The 7,178-nt window shown below is 30.3% G+C and overlaps 1 protein-coding gene across 1 annotated transcript in view; it reads right to left on the bottom strand.

Moving 5' to 3' along the window:
* Window positions 1–7,178, bottom strand: part of MESR3 (misexpression suppressor of ras 3) — a 129,718-nt gene that overhangs the window by 121,533 nt on the left and 1,007 nt on the right. The window lies entirely within an intron of this gene.

The raw sequence follows: 7,178 nt of genomic DNA, 5'->3' as shown, positions 1-7,178 counted from the left end.
TTTAGTATGTATGAGATCAGACAACTGTGTGGCAGATTGTAATATCTATCAATAAATAAATCTATCAATTTTCATTTAAAAAAAAAAAACTCGGAAATATCTAACCAGCCAAGGTTTGGCCGATATGGACAGAAAAAGTCAAGAATACAAGATCACATAAGTGCACAAGGAAGATAGCACATCTCAAGTCAGTGGTACACTATATCTCGATAATCGGTCCTTAATTAGAATGCTGATCTGAGATGGGCAGTATTTTTCTACTTTGATGTCTAAATCAGTGAAACGTCAAGTTGTTAGTTATTTAGCGTATTTGAGATACTTAAATAAAATAAGAACTATATTTGCCTCTTTTTGGGGCTATTTATTTATTTTATAAATTTATTTATTTTGTAGGTGACAGGTAAATATATTGCCAACTAGGAGTGCAAAAAAAATTTTTTCTCTCCCGTTTAACCATTTGGTTTTACCTGAGTTTAATCGCTCCAAGTTTAAAGAATGTCTTAAAGCCAGGTCCAGGTCCAGAGACCGCTTTGAGTTCGTTGACCTTCATCTCAGGAGGGCTTTAAATCAGATAGAGCAAGACTTCTTGCAAGTGTTACGGCGAAGGGAAAAGAGTAGGAATCAAATTACCATTAATAAGATCTATCTTTATTGTTAATATATAATAATAAAATATTCATTATTGTTAATAGTATCCAGTATCGATATACACGAGTATTAGTTATGTGTAGGGATAAGTTTAATATCCCTCTAGGACAGTGGTTCTTCTGTTTTTGGTGGGGGGAACCCTTTGAGCAGAAGTTCGGATCATTGATACAATCCGTCTTTTCAGGAAAAACTATTTAGTTTTTAATGAGCATAATTACACAAGACCTGTGCAAAATTTGAAGAAAATCTGAGATCATAAGATTCAAACATTTTTTTTTTTGACGTGGAATAACCCATTCGTAAAGAATTCTTCTCTTTCCGCCCCGCCCCCCAAATTCCAGTATTGAGCTCGGGGTCATCTTAGCTTTAAAACATTTACTACAAACGAGTTGAGTAGAGTTTGAAAAATAAATTTAGTTAAAAAAACTGCCTAAAACTGGAAACGCCATGGTAATAGCAATATACCGAACGTGTTATGTTCATAAATGAAACTAACCCTGTATTTCACCCGTGATAAATTTAGATTATACATTACAGCTGCATACATAATATAGGAACATCCGAAATTATATGGGAAAACTTCAGAACCAATCACTATTAATAACATTTCAAAAGTCTTGACAGAAAGCGTCTTCAGTTTGATTGTTGTATAAAATAATCTAAAATCTACTAAGTTCGATTATAGGGGCATTCATGATATTTAGTTTAACATGTTAAGGCGTGTTAAATGGAAAAACATATGTTAAATAAAGAATAATTCCTTCTTTTACCATGCTTAAACGATATAACATGGCTGAGAGTCTGTTACTAGGTCTGTTAAATGGAAAATGGCGTCACACGATCAGTTGAGCTCGTCACCGTTTTGTTAGGTTGCTCGTAGTTTGTATTTTTATTGTATGAGTGTTGTTTTGGATGTTTTTAAAACTAATAAAGCAATGGCTGACAATAATAATAATGTACTGACAGTTGTAAATTACCTCATCTTAATTCTCTTCTTTACAAGTCAGATGATCAACAAGACACTCAGTGGAAAAACTTCATATAACTCCCACTTTAGGCATGTTGTAATAAATAACATTAATCAAAACTTAGAATGAAACAATAACATGAAGTTTTAGAAGGAAAGGTTATAAAAGAAGTTGCCCAAAAAATCCGCTTGGAGCTCTTAATGCATTTAACATTTAACATGACTTTAAATGGGACTGCTCACAATCCTATACTTATAACATTTACCATGGTAAAACATTTTATATTTAACACATCATGAATACCCCTTATGAAGAGGTTTCCATGAGAACATACACGGAATATTTTAACAAACCATTCAGCATATTCATTGCTAACTTCGTTGCTATTACAAGTCCAATTTAAATGATTTTTCTTTTGTATTATAGATTATTTCAAGGGATGTATAGTTTTTTTAGTTATTTTAAAAACTATACACTGTTCTAGATTTTATTTTTTTAGTTATTTTAAAAACTATACACTGTTCTTGATAAACGTTTTTTGTATCCACTCAAAACAGACCTCATATAGCATTTGTCTCAAGCAAAAATGAAAACAATCAATAAATGATAATGAATATTTTCCCCCTCCAAAAAATATCCACAAACGGAAACTATTGAGAGATGTGTAATAGTACAAGAGCTCAAGAGGAGAAAAAAGGCAGTTATTTCACCCCTATTTTTGATTATTTCAATGAAAACTGTATAATTAATAGTCAAAACTGATGAGTCTGCCAAGTATAGGTAGGGGAATATAGATAGGGGAATAAAAAATCGTAGCTGTTTCAAAACCTTAACAATAATTAATTTTTTATTCAGAGCTCTATATCTTTACAAATACCAACAACAATGGAAAATCAAAGAGAACATCATTTAAAGTAGAGTAAATTTGCTAAATTGTAAGCCCTAATAAAGCTATTTACGTTCAACAATTCTCGAGATATAGCTTTTTAAAAAGCAACATTTCATAAAAATGTTGTATGGAACGTACTGAAATATCAGTAGTTTTAAGTTAGTTAATTTATTTTGAGAAATATATATCTCAGGAGCTATGTGACGTACAGATGTCTCTTAGCAATTAAATTAAAGCTATTTTAATGAGCAATAAAGTAGTTTATGACGTTTATTTTCGTAGGAGTAGTAGTTTTCATAAAAGTAGCTAAAATAAATTGATTTGTAGTTGTTCGGACAAATTTTATATTCATACGTCAATATCATAAAAACTACTACCCCTAGGAAGATAAGAGTCATTAACTGCTTTATAGTAAGTTGAATTTCCTTTATTTTGAGTGTTAGCAAATATGTGCGTCTTATGGGTCTAGAGATATATTTTTTCAAAAATCCAACATTTTATACGAACAACTAGAAATTCACATTTTGTGAGTTTCCATCCAATGGTTTCTGAAATAAAGTTTTTCATAAATCAAACTTATTTTCCGAACAAATACAAACAAATTTATTTTAATATCATGGAAACTACTATTCCTACGAAGGTAAAGGTAATAAACTACTTTAACGTACATTAAACTAGCTTTAATTTGATTGCTAATAGACATCTCTATGTCACATAGTTCCTGAGATATAGATTTCTCAAAATAAATAAACTATCTACCGATATTTTATGAAATGTTGTTTTTTAAAAGACTATATCTGGAGAACTATTGGATGTAAATAGCTCTATTAGAGCTAATATTTCAGCAAATTTACTCTTCCTTAAATAATTTTGTTTTAGATTTTCTAGTGTTGTTGGTAGTTTTTAAGATATAGAGCTCCGAATGAAAAATTAATGTTTTTTTAACGTTTTGAAACAGCCGCCATTTTTTATTCCCCTTACCTATACTTGGCAGACTCATCAATTTTGACTAATAATTATACATAGTTTTCATTTAAGTAATAAAAAATTGGGGGGGGGGGGGATAATTGCCTTTTTTTTCTTCACGGTTCTTGTACTATAAGTTATACGAATACAATTAGGTTCGGGAATAAATGACATCTAGATGGCGTGGAAAAATATCCGGATTTTTTTATTGGCTTCTAGCTTGGAAATCTTCTTTTTTTTTTTAATTTATCCTTATGGAAAATTTACACAATTAGAATAATTAAATTATTTTGATATAAATAATTTTTATAAAGCCGAAAGTTGACTTTAAAACAAAAACTGACAGTCGGTACATCTTATTCGCGTGGTCCTTCGGACATCCATACAATACCGATCGGACGAGATGGATGTTCTGTAGCCTTGACGAATGGATACACAGCAATCCCAGATTGGACACGAATCATAGACAGTTGTAAAGATGGTTGCGATGTTGTGTCTGAGAGCTGGCGGCGGGATGGAGCAAAAACAGGGGGAACGCCCTCCGAGTAAAAAGTGAAAAAAAACGACTGCTCGACAGGTACCTCCTTCCGTCTGTCTTCGATCAACATCAACAACAACAAAAATCTAACAAGGTATTTCCTATATGAAACCAACACATCACTGCTTTGTGGTTTGTTTATTTTCAAATGGGACTACTACCTCCCAAATTTTGATATTAATCAGTAAAAGTTCCTCTACTAGGTTGTTTAGTTCAGTGTATTTATTTATTTACCCCTGTTATAATCTAAAAACATTCTGGGAGAGTTAATCTTGTAACTAAAATAACAAACAAAATTTGATGTACAAGGTATGTAAAACCAACAAAAAATAATTAAGAAAAAAAAAGAAAAATCTTATTGTAAAAAATACCAACTAAAGACAAAGAAAAAATACTTAAAATATTACAACTAAAAACACAATCTTTACAAATAAACATAGGACCGTACCATAAATCGTAACATAAACCGTCAATAAATCACAAGTAATCAACATATTTTGTAATTAAGACATTATCATCGATTATCTCTAATCAAAACTTTTAAAAAAAAGTATTGAGACTTCAAAACTGGCAAAGTATCTTTTAGGTACATTCATCCTTGTAGTTTTTATAAAAGATTAAAATAAAAAAAAAAAGGTTTTTTTAAATAGTCATGTTAGTTTTGTCATTGTTATTATGATAAATAAACTAATTTCACCTTATATATATTCAGATAAAAAACGAAACCTAAAGTATTATTATGTCCCGAGTCATGAAATCAACTATCAGGCATTCTTGAGTAAACATTTATCCAGCTGTTCCCGATGGATTAGGCAGGAGTGAAAGATAGGACATAGGCGTTGAAGTCATTCCTCTCCGGAGACCTAAAGACCTGACCGATAATACAGGGTTCCTAGTTGAAAATTAAATTAAATTACTAGAACTAAAAGTTTTAATAAAGGTAAAGAGAAGTTTTTAACTTAGAAAAATAATAATATTAGTAATGCTTCATAAACATGTAACCAACAGCCTTTAAACAGATTATTAACTAAGTAAAGGGGTAAGCAATAAATATTTGTTTAGTTATAGAACATGTAAATTTTGAAACAATCAATAAGTATTATTTAAAATATTATTATATTACTTATTACAGGAAAATAGGCAACCAACAGTTAACAGCTTCATAGATAAACTTATTTGAATATCAAATATTTACGAGATTTCATTTAATTGCACTTTTCTAGATAGCAAGTATGTTTCTAAATAATAATTAAATAATATCAAATATTGGCAAATGTAACAAAAACCACAATTTTTTTTATCGTTAACTATCTTTTTCGTGTGGTAGTTAATCAGTTCATGTAGAGTAAACATATTTTATAATATTGAAATGAACTTAAATGAAAAATCTATCTTCGTTCTGTGACACTTGCTCCCATAATGTGGACAATTTAAAAATTTGCCTCCCAACATAATATAAATTTAAATAAAACAATTATAATTACATAAATAAAATTTGACATATTTCAGCAAGATTGCAAGAATATTTCTAATTTATGAGTATACGGAAGATTGACAAGAAGATATGGATGAATAATTGATGTTTAGGTGGAAGCTTTACGATGGATAAGGGTAAGAAATTCAAAATGAGGTGGCTCGAAAAGGATTTTACAAAGGGAGTACTAGGGAAGGGATGTTAACATCAGTTGATTCTAGTATTTAACAGGTGGATTTATAAACGTAGAGTTAGGAGGTCATTAAATGGTTCTAAGATATTAAGACGTACGGGTATACAGAAGGTGAATCTTATGAAAGCAGTTCTTATTCAGTCTCATCACGTATTTACCAGTCCTTCATAGTCAAACTAGGAGAGAATGAGAGAGAATACTAGAAGACGGGTACTTCAGGAAAACCAATTACGGAATCTTAGGAGCTGTTTAAGGATTGAGAAAAATAATATGGATTCATAAATAACATTCATGTCGATATGTTAGTTATAAATTATAGCTTCATTAATTTTTTTTTATCCTTCTCTGAATTATTTAAGATGAACAGTTCAGCAATTTCCAAACATTTTTCACCAGGGCTTTTAGGGTAAAAAAAAATCGCGCCACCCCTGTCGAGCTAAAAAAAAATATAAGAATGTCGCCATAGTTATCCAGAGACTTGTTAGAAATGTATGAAAAAGAGAACAAACAGTGTAAATTAAATGCTGGAATGTAATTTATTTTTGATATTTTTATTTTATTTTTTTGTTTGTAATATTTTGATACCTAAAATGTTAATAAACACTAAACTAACGGGTAAACGTCGGAGGGGTAGACCGAAACGTAGATGGGAGGATTGCGTTAAAACTGATTTAGTGGAATTGGGCATCATTGGAAGGATGTATGCAGAGAGCGTTTGGTGGTATCGGCATCGAACCTTCGTCTTCGTTAGGCCTTTATTATTATTATTATTATTATTATTATTATATTACTAATATTTTGAAAAAGTGGTACTCGCTTCCGACACCACTGACATACTTCTGTGACACCTCAAGTGCCCTAAAGTGCATCCACTTTGGGAACCAAGTGTCTTGTAAAAGTTGACAAGAGAAGTTTAACTGAATGAATTCTATGTAGATTCAATAGTCTTTGAAATGCTGTTTCTAAAATTTCGGCAAATGTAAAAACATCCATAAATGAAGCAACCTCATTATTGAAGCAAACGCTCCATTGTTTTAATATTCAAGAGTAAGAAAAAAAAAATTAAAGAATGTTATTTTCTATTGAATTCGATTAGAAAAGAAGAGCAACACGATGTTTTTTAATTCCGTAGTAGCATAATTGACTTAAAGACCGAAACTTTTCCCGCTAAAACTAACCAAAGTAAAATTGGAGGTTTAAATGTGTACTATCATGCATGAAAACATAACAGAAAAAATATCTCACTTTCCGATAAATTTTATTTTAAAATAAATAAGAAACTTTGTATTTCTATGTTAATAAAAATTATAATTACAGCAAATCCTCGTTTATCTGTGCTAGGTAAGACTGAGACACAGCCGGTTAATCCGGAGTGCAAACAAGAAAATACAAATTAATTTAAATAATATATTTAAGTAAAAAAATATTTTTTTCGTACCCTCCAAATTGAAAAAATAAATAATAAATAGGTACAAAAGATGCTAGTTGAAGTTTCCTTCCTT

This window comes from Halyomorpha halys, unplaced genomic scaffold, assembly GCF_000696795.3.
Source record: "Halyomorpha halys isolate HHAL.00 unplaced genomic scaffold, Hhal_1.1 Scaffold710.1, whole genome shotgun sequence".
Taxonomy (NCBI): Eukaryota; Metazoa; Arthropoda; class Insecta; order Hemiptera; family Pentatomidae; genus Halyomorpha; species Halyomorpha halys.
The sequence above is the reverse complement of the archived record's forward strand: the minus strand, read 5'-3'. Positions and strand labels throughout refer to the sequence as shown.